Here is a 15,126-nt window from a genome sequence, read left to right as displayed (position 1 = left end):
GTCTAGGGGTTAGGCAGATAGCTTGGGTGTTAAAGGATCTAGGTTGTAAAGCTGGATAGGTATTTGTTTCCAGCAGCAAGAGACCATGACCCCTGAATGCAGATGTAAACATATGCACACCCCCCCCCACACACACACACAGAGAGAGAGAGAGAGAGAGAGAGAGAAACAAAAAGAAACATTTTAAGAGATATGGTTCTAATGTCACCCTGCATGTAAATATCGAATTTTCTTAATATCACTATTGTAGAGTTGCCATCATTATCAAAAATAAATTGAGGGCTGGAGAGATGGCTTAGTAGTTAAGGCACTTGCCTGCAAACAGAATCAGGTTCAGTTCTCAGGACCCACAGAAGCCAGATGCACACAGTAGCATGTGCATGTGAAAGCCCTGGTGCCCCAATTCTCTATCTCTCAAATAAATAAAAACAAAAATAATTAAAAAATAAATTAGTTCTAATGACATGAATTTATTTCTAGACCTCCAAATTTTTCCTAATTTGATATGTTGAAGGATAAACACATTTGTAATACACTGTAATACATGTGTAATACCTTTGTTATGCATTTGAGGCTGTGATTGCTACACCCAAATTCCCTTTCTTGATAGTATTTATTTATTTTATTTTTTTAAATTTTATTTATTTATTTGAGAGTGACAGAAAGACAGAGAGAGGAGAAAGAGGCAGATAGATAGAGAGAATGGGTATGTCAAGGCTTCCCGCCACAGCAAACGAACTCCAGATGTGTGCACCTCCTTGTGCATCTGGCTAATGTGGGTCCTGGGGAATTGAGCCTCAAACTGGGGTCCTTAGGCTTCACAGGCAAGCGCTTAACCAATAAGCCATCTCTCCAGCCCAAAAGATAATATTTAAGAGGAGAAATGTGCCTCATTTCTGTATTACATGTTATCTCTATTGTCTTTAATTTATCTGAAAGTTCCAAGATGTTGTTTTCCAAATTTTCTTCTTCGTCCTGAAATGTTATTAAAAAATCTTGTTTCCTTATCTATCTTTAATATATATTGTGTATTTTCCTTTTCTTTATTTTTTAAATTTTGTTTTGTTCCTTTTCATTTATTTATTTGAGAGTGACAGACAGAGAGAGAGAAAGAGGCAGATATATATAGAGAGAATGGGCATGCCAGGGCCTCCAGCCACTGCAAACAAACTCCAGACACCCGTGTCCCCTTGTGCATCTGGCTAATGTGGGTCCTAGGGAATTGAGCCTTGAACCAGGGTCCTTAGTCTTCACAGGCAAGTGCTTAACCACTAAACCATCTCTCCAGTTCCTTTTCTTTATTTTTGACAAAAGTTATGCATGCCCCATATTTAATGTCATTTTTCTATTTATTTTCTATTTATTTATCTGGGAATGAAGTAAATGCTATGTTGGCACCCTAAGGACTGTGAGTTAACAATGAGAGAAACAGGGTGGACTTGAGGTTCTCTTACTGTGGTGCAGCATTACTTGCAGGACTAACAGAAATCACAGCATGGAGAGGTGGCTTAGCAGTTAAGGTACTTGTCTACAAAATCGAAGGACCCAGGTTCAATTCCCCAGGACCCATGTAAGTCAAATGCACAAGGTGGCACACATGTCTGGAGTTCATTTACAATGGCTCAAGGCCCTGGTGCATGTCTCTCTCAGAAATAAATAAATAAAAATAAAGTATTAAAAAAAAAAAACTTAAAGTCACAACAGACTTTTTACTGGAAGCTATACTAGCCAGATGTCAATGAAGTGACATCTTTACAGTGCTGAAAGAAGACAAAAAGCTATGCAAACTTGGAACTCTACAACCAGAAAATATATTGTCATAATTTCAGCAGATAAACAAACAAGAAACAGTTGTTATCAATAAAAAAACTAAGCTCTTTAGGAAGAAGTAATAATAACAGAGAGAAATGAAGCACATGCAAAGATGAAATCTCTGGAAAATGATTAAAAGAAGATAATCATGACATATATTTTTACTACCTTTTGTTTCTGTAAAATAAAATATAATGTGAAAATAGTAAAAATTCATTTTGCATTTATTTCACATATAAAAGTAAATTATGAAACAAGAGACCAAGAGGCAAGAGGAAGTAAGGGAGATATTATTCCAGGAGAATAAGGAAGGTTCTCTCTCTCACCCTGAAGTGTTTGGTATCTGATGCTTATTTCTAAGTTTGGCTCAATTTTCATTTCAAAGGGGAGCAAAGGAAACCAAGTTGTTGAGCATTATAATGTTACTGAGTCCACACTATTAGGAATATTTTTCTCTTATAATTAAGTAACATTCTATTTTTTAAAGAAAATACTAATGCACTACTTAGTGTACATTATGATAAAACATTAAATTTCAAAATGATAGCAAATCACTTTTAGTAAAATTTTTAATTTAGGTATATAATCCGGGTTTTAATTTTTTGATTTATCAGTTCTCATTCCTCTGATGTAATTTTACAGAGTTCTAGAGAGGAAATAAGTTACTAAAGTTCTATCAGAAAAACAATAAAACTATGTTACAAAGTATAATGAAAAAGTCTCCTACAAGGCAAGCTAAATTTTATTTGGGCAGATCATAAGAAGAACAAAACCAACAGAGAATTTGAAACATGAAAAAGACTGAAAGAGATAATACTTTCTAAATGTCATTAAAATGATTTTCCAGTTTAAGACAAACTAGATTTGTGGCAAAGAAAACAAAGTTTGCTTGTTTAACTGAATCACTACAGGTCTGTCTGTCAACAAGACCCAAGTCAATGTTGAGCAATATCATTAGTGTTTTAAAGAACACATCAGCAGTACACTGAGCTGTAGTTTGAAGCAAAAGAAAAAAAAAAAAGTCAGCTACATCCGGCTATCTTTATCTGAAATGATGATGTTTTGTTTATTACAGATTCTCTAAGCTATTTTAATTTGTATAAATATTGCACAATGCATTGTTTATTAGGATGAGTGATTCTTTGACAGCTTCTTAGAATTTTGTGTTCATGTTCTGCTCTTGCCTCCTCCTAGCTCTGGCCGTGAAAGTAATAATCCTCTGCATATTACTGGTGCTGAAATCTTTGCCCTAGATGATATTCTAATTGCAAAACAGGTAACAACAAGACAGACAGTCAAACTCATATCTATTTTATATTCAGTTGCTGGTATGACTCTCCATCAGGGCTATAGTGGTTCAAGAACATTTCAGATAGGAGCTTTTATTTGACTATGAATAATAGCATTTCTTCCCATGAATAAGGTAGATGACTAAGGGGAGCAATCAGCTCTGGGCTAGACATTGCCCTGGTGTTCGAGGACAAAGATCATTGGCTGAAATTTGCTAGAGTTTTAAATTCTCCTATTCCTGTTGCTAATGCCTTTGAGGAAGAAGTTGGAACACAGCCAACTCAACAAATTTTTTATTGCTTAAGGGACATTGTGAAGAGAATACTTCAGTAGTACAGGAGGCACAGGCCTCAGCCACGTGGGGATTGTACAAGTGAGAAAAAAAAAATCCTACTTGGGAGCAAAGATTCTTTCATAGCCTTTTAACTGGGTCTCTCTTATGAAATGAGTCTTTGTCTATTCCATAATAGGGCTTTGAGACACACATTTGTCTCTCTTCATGAAGAGTCTGATTCATCTTTGTTTTGCCCACAACATTGTAATTCACAAGTAGGTATTCAATAAATATTGACTAAAATTAATTATTTAATTGAAAGGATATATCCTCATTTATTACAAACTCACAAAACATCCTTAAGAACACAAAAACATTTTCACATTAGAATATGATGCAATAAATCTTAACTGGTGCCAGTTAAGTCTATCAAGATGAGAAGCTAATTCTTCATTCAACTGAATTGAATCTTTAATATACCTAACGTCAGGTATCTGGGACATGTGACTGCGTGAAATAAGTCGCTTAGCGAAACTAGTGTATGTCACTGTTTTAAGAGGCCAAGTTAGGTCTGCTTTGCTATTATGATTTGCAAGAAAAGCAGAAGAGAACTGGGCTAGGACACATATTCCAGCAAATGTTCAGTAGCCTAAATAAAGAGAAAATAATACTAGAGAAAGTCAATTTGAGAAATTCCAGGACAAAAATAAAATAAAATAAAACCCGAAACTACTGGACAGCATGAAAACCACTTTTAATTAATGTCACTTATTTCATGCGATTTCCTGAGACAGCAGTCTTCTGGAAAGATCGTTTAGGTTCAGTATTAGAGAAGCTACCATTTCATTTTTGAGTAAAATGAAAGGATCATTCATAATGGACTGCTTATCATATAAAACTTACACTATAGTGAAAAAAATATATTCTTTGAACAAAGTCTGCCAAACATTTAACTTCTGAATTCACACAGATTTGTATTACTAAACTCACTTTTAGAGCACTGGCAAATTCTTAATTGTCTTTAATTCTGTTTGTTTTCATGTAGTAAATTTGTTTCTGTCGTTATGTCTTACTTAAATGCATTGGATTCTGGAAATGGTTCACTTCTCTGTGTGTATAGTATGTGGAACACCAGGGCCTCTAGCCACTGCAAACAAACTCCAGATGAATACGCCCCCTTGTGCATCTGGCTTACATGGGTCCTGGAGAATCCAAGTAGGATCCTTTGGATTTGTAGGTAAACACCTTAACCACTAAGCCATCTCTCCAGCCCTTTACATGTAATTTTAAAAGATATTTCTAGTTTAGCTTCTGTTCAGATATTTTGTGTTAATTTATAGGGAGAAGTAATAATTTTCATATTTCAATTCACTAATATGAAAAATAAAAACTTATGAAGGTCATGTGTTGGGCATATTAAACCTCTTGCTAATTTGGAAACCCTACTTAACTGTCTAGAACAGATGTACCAGAATTTATATAATATCTTCAAAAATATTTTTTAAATTTACCTACTGGGTAGTTTCTTTTTCTTTTTTTCCCAGTGTTTATTTATTTATTGGAGAGAGATAGACAGAGAGAGAAAGAGAGGGAGAGAGAGAGAGAGAGAGAGAGAGAGAGAGAGAGAGAGAGAGAGACAGAATAGGCACAACAGGACCTCTCGTCACTACAAACAAACTCCTGACGCATGTGCCATCTAGTGCCTCTGGTTTACGTGAGTTCTGGGGAATTGAACAAAAGACCTTTGGCTTTGCAGGCAAATGTCTTAACTGCTAAGCCATCTCTCCAGCCCCCTATTGGGCAGTTTCTTGATATTGAAGGTCTCTCTCTCTCTCTCTCTCTCTCTCTCTCTCTCTCTCTCTCTCTCTGTGTGTGTGTTAAGACAGTCCATGATCTATGCTGCATTAGTATGTAGGGTTACACAATGCTATCTGTGAGAACAGATAGAAAATTATGTCCTTTGCCTCTAGTACTCAAAACTCCCTAGGAGATACAGTAGAACTTTTAATCTTCTTGACATTTCCTATAAATAAACTTGATTCTTAAAAATACAAAGGAGCGGTGTATTTTTGGCACAGGCATGTGGCAGGTGGCTAATGTTAATGTGTGAATGAGTAAACTGCCTCGATGCAAGCAGCCTTAGGTGCACGGCTGATGGGGCTAGTGCTCCCACTGTGAGCCGACAAACATGCTGCTTGCCTTGCCTTGTCATATGCTAGCAGTGGCTGTCCAGTGACCTAGCAAATGCAAGGACATGCTAAGCAGAGTCTTTATTAGAAGACACAGTGGGGACAAGATGCCCTGAGTAGGACCTGAAGACACAGTGGTGACAAGATGCCCTGAGTAGGAACTGACCGTGAAGGAAAGGAGGGCACATCTTCAGTGATGCATTGTCTGACCCTCCTGATCTTTCAAATTCCCTGTCTGTGAAGTGGGAGTGCTTTCCTCCATCTTTCCTCTTAAGACACAATTTGTGGAGTCTTGGGAGCGAGTGAAATGCCTTAACATAAAGCACAATGAACTATATATAGATATCGCTTCTTTCAGACTTTATGATTTCTACACTTGTCGCCTTATTGGATCATATGCAGGGAGAACATATGTGGCCCTTACTTTGCATCAGGTCACAGAGCCATCATGTGCCGATGACATGGGCACTAGCAGAATCCTGAATCCTCCCCAGGTGAGTCCCATGCCACCCCATTCCTTGACTTGTCTTCCTCTTGTGTCAGATGCAGAGAGCTGCCATTTTTCATCTTGTGTGAACTTGTTCAAGTGAAAGAATGATTCTAACCAATGTGTTTTAGTGCATCTAAACTCAGTGTGTATGTAAATCACTCACATAGATTTATAGGAATTACGTGAGTCCTCCAAACAGATCATTAGACCCTATGCCTAATAGATTAATGGACTTAATTTTATAGTGTTTCATATCAAACTGTCCTCCCTATTACAGAAACATTGCTAAATGCTGTCCACTGGTCACTGAACCCTGGTGGCCATTCTTCAAGCTGATCACCATTTCCACATATCCATCTCCCCGCATTGGTTGTGTTGATTATGAGAACTTGTACCTGGTCTCCAAGCAGGTTATTCTGGATTTTCTAAGAATTATAAGCATGAATTTTTGTTACGCACCACAAACTCCTATGTTATATGCTTTGAACAGTACTTTTTTAAATTGGTGCAAAGTTGAATTCTTTGTGCAGGTTTCATGAAATCAGGTCACTTATAATGCTATCATATTGACTAGAGAAGAGAAAACTGTAATAAAGAAAACTAGACATATGGAAGGAGCACTGGTCTTAAAAGTTATGTTTCATCCAACTGATCTATTAGTAGGTTTAAGAACAATATTATTTTTCTGATGTATCCCTTATAGATGCACTCAACATTGTGCTCAGTACAATGCCATGGACTGAAAGAATGTATAGGCAACATTTAAAGAATGAAACAGTTATTTAAACACTTGGAGGTCCTCATTGTACACAAGATATAATTACAGGAGAATTTGTCATTAGTCCTTAGCAGGTTGAAATATCATTTATTTCCTTATTTATTTTATAAACACTATCACCACCAACCCATTATGTGCATGTATTACTGCCCAAACTCAGAAGGACAAATAGAAAAGCTATCTTAACTAATGAAACCATAAGAAAAGAAGCAGTGACATTACTTTCCAGTGAATAAGGGGGTAGGGTAGTGCAGCAAATAATTTCCATTAAACAATAACATGAAAATATATTCAACATTTAAAATATGTACTTTTTAAGTATGCCACTGAGACTCTGTGGTATTAATGTTGGTTCGCCTTTGTTCAGACAAAGGTATTTATATACTAAGAATTAAATCATAAAGCAGTGTTGACTGATGTTTGATTAAAGTCACATAGGAATCAAAAGATACTTATCAGAAATGTTAACTTAAAGAAGTGTGTGTATTGTATTCTTGAGGCAAAATGGGAGTTCTTCCCTGTGGCACCAGTTATGATTTTATGATGAATACATTTCAGTTGCATCTAAGCAAAGAAATCCACAAGACGGAGAACTGGTGAGAACAAGAAAGGAACAGGGTGGAGAGTCCCACGATGAAGGGTCAGGCCTCAGACTGGGAGGGATGTGGAGGACAGTGCAGAGAGTGAGGAAGAGGAGGCGATGAAGATGTAATCATGGGCTTTTGAAATGTGGTTTTTGGTTTATCAACCTTTATCTTGATGTGGTTTCCATGCTCTCAGTGTAGGCATCTCTGCACAAACTCCTTGTGATCATGGAAAATCCATATTTGCCTGAATGTTGGGAAAACAAAGATACTTCTTGAAGACTAAGAGAAAATGAAGGCAACTGTCATTTCTTCATTCCTTGCAAGGTATCAGACATACAGCTAGGCTTTATTTATGATTTTAAACAAATAAAATGATATTTTTACATCTTAAATTGAGAGTAAATTAAATTTGAGTTTTAAAAATATCATGTGACTCAAAAATTTCCTAACAAGTTAGTAGTATAAGTAGGACTTGGTCACACACATTAACTTTTTTGTTGTTGTCTTGAGGCAGGGTCTCACTGTAGCCCAGGCTGACCTAGAATTCACTATGTAGTCTCAGGATGGCCTCTAACTCATGGAGATCCTTTGACCTCTGCCTCCAGAGTGCTGGGATTAAAAGCGTGCACCAGGGCTGGAGAGATGGCTTAGCGGTTAAGCGCTTGCCTGTGAAGCCTAAGGACCCCGGTTCGAGGCTCGGTTACCCAGGTCCCACGTTAGCCAGATGCACAAGGGGGCGCACGCGTCTGGAGTTCGTTTGCAGAGGCTGGAAGCCCTGGCGCGCCCATTCTCTCTCTCTCTCCCTCTATCTAGCTTTCTCTCTGTCTCTGTCGCTCTCAAATAAATAAATAAAATATTAAAAAAATATATCCTTTAAAAGCGTGCACCACCACACCTGGCTAGATTAACTTCTGAACCACAGTGAAAAGTAGTCATCTATTTTACCTCTCCCAGGCCATCACAGATGCAACACTTCAGGGCCCCATAGTGAAAACTAAAACTCTATGTTGAGCTGAGTGGGAGTGACGGCATGCATCTAGACAAAGAAGGGAATGGCAGATTTGGCTGGTGACTGCTTCATCAAATTCCCAGGCTATGCACTGGAAGATAAGATAACAGGCAGGTCTATTAACTTTTGGCAGCCATCTCTGGATGGAGGTATGATGTACATCTGACTAATTGAATACAATTTATTTTACTGGGCCTGTTGGTTGATGGACTTGGTACGTAAACCATTCATGGATATCAAAGACCCAGGGACACAAATGAGTCCAATCTAAGATTCCAACCCTGCCTCTTTACCTTAAAACACAGAGCATTATATCCAGCCAAGACCTAGCGACGAAGCAGGTGCAACATTCCAGTCAAAGTGACTTTTCTACATACAACTTTCTGGTACAGTGACTGGCACAGCCAGCCTAATGGATCTTCTGTTTCCCCCACCCACGTTTTGTGATGCTGATATTATTCAGAGCAGCAAACTATCTCCCTCGCTTCCACCCAGCTTTACAAATTCAGATTTATTAGCCCTAATGCCATTTCCCCAAGGACTACCTCAGATGGTTTCCTATGAGATGAGTTTTTCATGCCAGATAATAACAAGAAAATACAATAAATATAAATGATGACTCATAGTTCATAATGTCTGGCATGCATGTGACATGAATATATTAGTCGTCCATGTGTATTGTATTTGCTATTGGAAATTTATTTAATTTTTTTTCACCAGGGCCTCTGCCACTACAACTGAACTCCAGATATGTGTGCTACCTGGTGGGCATGCACACCCATGCGTTTGCCTCACCTTTGTGCATCTGGCTGATGTAGGATCTGGAGAGTACAACATGTGCCTTCTTTAGGCTTCACAAGGAAGCACCTTAACCGCTAAGCCATCTCTCCATTCTTAATATTTTTAAAGTTATTAGAATTTCAATCAGCCATATTATATTTTTAAAACAAACAGCATATAAATAAGTATACAAAGGGTTTACATATTCTAAATATGTCATAGGAACATGTACCTCTGAATCCTGTGTTTAGTGGCAAACTATATGCTCATTTCAAGAGTTTTTTATGCATAGTAATTAACTGTGTACTGAAGAATTTATAATTGTATCTAAAGTGAAATATCAGACTCAATAATTAATAAGCAAAATAATTATATTAATAGCTATAACAATGATTCATCATTGAGCTCTACAATTGTAAGTGGTAACAAATATTTTCATTGAGGAAGTGATTCCAATTGATTTTTCTAATATTATATATAAAATAATCTAATATTCTAATATATTATATGTTATATAATATATATAATATAATCCATTAATCTAATAACATAATATTTAAACTTTATAAAGGAGCTATAGTTTTATGCACATTACCCTAACTATTCTAAGTTGAAGGAATGCAGAACACATTTTTAAATATTTTAAATTCTTCTTCTGAAGAAGGAAACCAAATTGTTAAACATTTTAAATTAAATATGATGTTTTGAAATGTAAACTGTCCTGCCTCTCATATCGCCCTTATAAAAACTAGCATATGATCTCACTTGCTGGCAGAATGATTAATGCACTTCATCATCCCCATGGGATGCCCTGGAAAGGGACTGTAAGTGCAGGTTTTCACACCAGGCACAATAGTTCTCATACTTTCATCTTTCAGTTTGACCATTAAGTAATGAAAGGACAGTATTATCTGGGTGTCTCAGAGTTCTATTTACAGCTAAGGTAAAAACAAGACTCCTCAAGATCCTGTTTCAAACTATAGCAGCCCCAGTCTAAGTGCTGTGGAAATGAAGGAATTTGAGCAAGTGATAGGCTTAAGATTCCTCAGTAGGCATGAAGAAACATTAATTTGGAAAATAAGGAGCCAAAGTTGAAATAAATAGAAACTGTCTTTCTATGTCTATTTGTCAGCTTTGTGATTTCCTCTTTCATGTAGAATGTTAACATTTTATATATTACACCTGAACATCTGCAAGCACTTTAAGACACACACACACACACACACACACACACACACACACACACACACACACACACACACATATAGCTTATACCATATGTTTCTGAAAGAGAAACTCTTCCAAAATAACAACATATTAGTCTTTACCTTGGCAAATACAAACAAATACAACTTTGATGACTAGGAAACTCACTCAATACTATTGTATGCAGAGAAATTCTTGTCAGATTCTCTATATATGGAGAGGTCTCAGTCTTCAGCTAACATTTTTTCTTTCATTAATTTATTATAGAACTTTTATCTTTAGGTGGTGAAAGTTTTTAGATTCCAAATTATTTTTGTTAGGTATAATTTTATCTCAGCCCATCACCAGAAGACTTGTTTGTTGCCAGGAATTTTAGTCTCTCCAAAAAGTATCTGCCTAAAGTACTAAATAAATGACCTTGTAGTTTCATCAATAAAGCTTCTTGGGTGAGTCAACTGATCAAGTACACATAAGCTGTCTGTCAAGTTAAATCTTCCAGAATGAAGATTTTTTTTTTCTCCTAGAAAATGTGTTTATGAGAAAATATACCAGCTAAGTAGGAAAGGGAAAGGTGTATACTGGAATAGATTCTTGGGGGTGGGGGGCAGTACATGGTGTGAAAACATAAATACACTATTACTGTAATCAATGCATTCTGTGTCCTATTTTTTTTTCCTTCAAAACACCTGAATGTAGCTTGAAGCATCATGGCAGTGATTATCTCATCACCTTTTTACACAGAAGAAAGTGTGCAAAAAGGCCTGAGGCCTGGAAAGTGCTTATGACTTTTCCTGTGACCCATTTGGTTTAACTCACCTGTCTCAGGTGCTGTGATAAGTACTAGCCAGCTCAGATGACTAGGCCTAGTCCTTGTTAAAAGAGTGGCAGTCTACAAATTCACACATATGAACAAAAAAAGTGTACTGACTGATGGGTGTACAGAATACTAATATCACATAGACTGGAGACACACCTCTGGAACTGGGCTCAGAATGAGGCCACTAAAAGGGATGATTGTTGGAAGGTTTTAGACAATAAACAGAAGTTATTTTTCTTTTTAGAGATTTATAGTTATGATGACAACATATGCTCTAGCATCTAGGTTGCTACTTTTGCACTGTTTTGCAAAAATAAGTAAATAATAAAAATGCAAAAAGTGTATTCATCAATATCAACAGGATTAGGACTGCTAGTGAAATTCTAGACTGACACAGCTTACTCTTAACATGGAAGGTTAAATTCACATTTAATTTTGCACTTTAAATGTATGAAATATATTGCATGAAGTTTTTATTTTTTTGCTTTTGCCTTTGAAATTAACAATTTTTTTTGGTTTGTTGAATGCATTAGGAAGGTATTTAAATTTAAAACTACATGTGTACACATAAACACACATAAATGCAACCTACATATAAACACATAAAGTTAATTCACTGTATGACACTATTCAAACATACTTAATAAATTGTGATATTGTTTGCAGTGCTAGTTCGCAACCCAGAATCTTGTATATTCCAGGCAATGTCTTTGCCACTGATCTACATCTCTAGGTCCTATAAACTTATTATTAAATCTTTTATTACTAATGGCCTGGATATCCATGACCTCATAGTGCCTGACACTACCTACACAAGACCATCATAAGAGAAGGAAAAGACCATGACATCAAAATAAAAGAGAGGGCTGGAGAGATGGCTTAGTGGTTAAGCACTTGCCTGCGAAGCCTAAGGACCCCAGTTTGAAGCTCGATTCCCCAGGACTCGTGTTAGCCAGATGCACAAGGGGGCCACACACATCTGGAGTTCCTTTGCAGTGTCTGGAAGCTCTGGTGCGCCCGTTCCCCCACCCCCTGTCTCTTTCTCTCTCTGTGTCTGTCTCTGTCAAATAAATAAAATAAAAATAAACAAAAATATTTTTAAAAATAAATAAATAAATAAAAGAGAGACTGATGGAGATGGGGAGGGGATATGATGGAGAAAATTACTTCTGGAGACCTAAGGAAATGTCTACTATGCTGTACATGCTAACAACCCAAATAATAATGAAGAGTAACAGTTATGCTTGAGAGAGGGAAATCATGACATTTAAATTAGAAGTCACAACTTGTTTTTTGTTTTTTTTTTTTAATCAAAAGGGAAAGTGGTGGGGGGAGGGAGGGTATTACCATGGGATACTTTTTATAATCATGGAAAATGTCAATAAAAATTGAGAAAAAAAATGTACATGCACCACTTTCCCTAGTAAATGCCATGATGTTCCCCGGCATGAGCAGGATGCGCCAGTCCCAGTCCTCTTCTACTGGACGCAACTCCACTCCCATTCCCAGACAAGTTCGACTTTCAGAAATCATAATAAATAAAATCACCTAGGCATCTATCTTGGTTGTTAAAGAATTTTGAATGAAAAAATCTTGAAAACTTGAGGGAATGTGAGAGCTATGGAGACCCAGAGAGAGAAAGAGAGAGAGAGAGAGAGATTGGAAGGAAAATTTTTGTTTTTGGTTGTAGTCATATTGGGGTATGAAACACTTTAATTAAAATAAATGAAACTGAGACTGGAGATATGGCTCATCAGATAAGGTGCTTGCCTGCAAAGTCTAATGACCCAGGTTTAATTCCTTGGTACCTATGTAAAGCCAGATGCACAAAAGTGGCACACGCACCTGGTGTTCATGTATCAGCTACAGGCCCTGGGATGCTCGGTCTCTCTCTCTTTCCTTGCAAATAAATAAGATAAAATAAATAAAAGTGATGACAAGCTGTATTAGTTAACCTTCTCATTTCTCACTTCAAATGCCAGACATAAATTAGTTTAAGGAAGGAAGGTTTTATTTCAGCTGACAGTTTCAAGTTATCGCCCATTATGGTGAGGAAGACGTGCTGGCAGGGGTGTGAAGCAGCTGATCCCATAATGCCCACGACGAGAAAGCAAAGTGATGGGTGCTGATGCTCAGCCATCGGATGGTGCTACCCGCAGTTAGAGTGGTCTTCTTCACCTCAACTAATCTAGCGTAGAAAATCCCAAACGGACATGGCATGATATTTGTTTCCATGATGATTCCAAATCCTGTCAAGTTGACAGCCACATATTAATTATCAGGAGTACATTAACAAGCAAGTATAAATAGCTCAGTTTGAATATTTAAAAGATTTAAAAAAACCAGAAAAACAAGTTGTGACTTGTAACTTAAATGTCATGATTTCCCTCTCTCAAGCATAACTGTTACTCTTCATTATTATTTGGGTTGTTAGTATCTACAGCATAGTAGACATTTCCTGAGGTCTCTAGAAGTAGTTTTTGAAAGCCTTTCAAACTTCTGCAGAGTTTGGTGTTATCTGATCAATACATTTTCATTATCACTATGTCACTAAAGCTGATGTTTCTGGAAGTGGTGTGACTTGTCTCACATTAAATGAGAAGGCAACATATAATTAGGTGTATAAAGTGATAAAACGTGTCATGTTGATTCAGAATTGAAAAGTATTTTAGGAAAATAGAAAAAAAAAGACATAAGAACAGGTAGAACTTGTAACTCTTCTGATTTGATAATTTTTTTTATAGATGTGACATCACCATAGTTTTCTATCTGCTTCACACAAGGTTTTTAAGTCTTAAATATGTGAAACTTTTATGCTATGTAATACTTAAGATTGACGGGATTGGATGGAAATCACTACCAAATATCATCTAGTAAAACAAATACAAAGCTAAGTAGACAAAACTGATGTCCATGAGGAGAAATAATTTTCTAGGCAGGTCCCATCTAGGCTGGCAGAAGACATGCATCGTGTCACTGCCAGTGTCTTCCTGACAATAGTGACATGCCATCTATTTATAGCACTATTATTCTTTTTATATCTTCTTTTTCTGTTTTCAGCAAGACAAAACCCAGGCCCCCTCAGGCACATATAAAACCTTCTTTGTTCCCTGATGATACATTGTGCCCCATTTTCCATTGTTACGTCCTTTAAGTGTTATAGTTCAGGAATGCTCGCCTTCCCCCAAAGGAGGTGGACACTTTTTAGCTGCTGTGTGTGTTTCTCGTGCTGTTCTTTAGTCTGCACTGATTTCCCAAGAGACCCCTCCATCATGAAAACGATGCCATCCTCACAGACCACGGCCCATACACGGGGATTAGCCTCTTCTTCCACGACCCGTTAGAAGCGCTCACTTCTCCTGAAGCATCAGCTCTTTGAGGCAAAATAAGTTACTTTATGTTACCTGAAGGGACTCAATATTTAGCAGTCTTTGGAAAATATAGTCTTACAGTTTTCCACTAAAGGGAATTGAGAATGTGAAATCACTTTAATGTATTTATCCAAAGTTTTTATTTTACCTAAGAAATTACTATTTTTATACTTTATATTGAAGAATAGTAATCTAAAAATTTCCTATATATGGTATCTAAATTATTGCTTAAGGTCAGGGTATCATTATTTAAAACTAATTTAAATATTATGTGCTTAAATTAAAATTTCACTTATTTATATTTAATATTAAATATGGTATTTAAGTATATATGTAGCTTAATAATTTCATTTCTATTGATTGTACTTGAGGGTTTGCTGCACTTAGTTGCAATAAGAAATGTGCTAACAATTTTCTATTTATTTATAACTACACTAATGAGTTCTAAGTTAGAATTTTACCATGGAAGATGGCTTTAAGGATTTATACTTCTAGGGCATTGATGCTATTGTTAGCCACAAAA

This window comes from Jaculus jaculus, chromosome 7 (genome assembly GCF_020740685.1).
Source record: "Jaculus jaculus isolate mJacJac1 chromosome 7, mJacJac1.mat.Y.cur, whole genome shotgun sequence".
NCBI lineage: Eukaryota > Metazoa > Chordata > Mammalia > Rodentia > Dipodidae > Jaculus > Jaculus jaculus.
This window is presented reverse-complemented; position numbering follows the sequence as displayed.